Source organism: Corylus avellana, chromosome ca2 (assembly GCF_901000735.1).
Source record: "Corylus avellana chromosome ca2, CavTom2PMs-1.0".
Lineage (NCBI taxonomy): Eukaryota > Viridiplantae > Streptophyta > Magnoliopsida > Fagales > Betulaceae > Corylus > Corylus avellana.
This window is the reverse complement of record NC_081542.1, coordinates 2,846,342-2,847,028: the sequence shown is the minus strand read 5'-3', so window position 1 is coordinate 2,847,028 and position 687 is coordinate 2,846,342.

The window sequence follows — 687 nt, the reverse complement described above, 5'->3', positions numbered from 1 at the left end:
TATAAAGCGAGATGCATAAGGACCACTTTGTTTTTTGTTTTTTGTTTTTTTTAATAAAATAATATTCACCTAGGACTAAAAGGACACGAGAAAAACACTATGAAAGCACCTAACATTCCTCATTCAATTGTAAATAAGCTCTTCCTGTAATAATTTAAAACACAATGAAATATATTTTTTGGTTCATATATCTATTTTCAAGTTTATTCTATTGTATCATTTTGTTTGAGAGTAGTAAGAAAAAGTAGACTTACATTTTGTCATTTTGTTTGAGAGTGTCATTCCATAACATTATTAGAACCAACAAACTTTTTTTTAGGGAAAAATATAAAAAAGCCCCCCAAACTATTAGCCGTTTTCGATTTAGCCTTCTAATGTTTTTAAAAGAGATAAATTAGCCCTCCAAATTACCAAACTATCGTGATTTTTACCACCTCATAATAAAACCAATACAGCTTTGATCTGAACCTAAAATGACAAGTTCGCTTTGTTTGTGGCTACTTCGACACTTTCTCTCGAATATTACGTATTAAAATTAAACGGCTCTGTATTTCATGCTTTTTATATTTTTCCAATTTTTTTTTTCATAAAGGGCATTGTAGCTTTTTACCATAACAAAACAACGTTATTTTGTGCAAGCTCGTAGGTCCGATTCTTAAGTTCAATCCAGTGGCCAAAATGCAATAG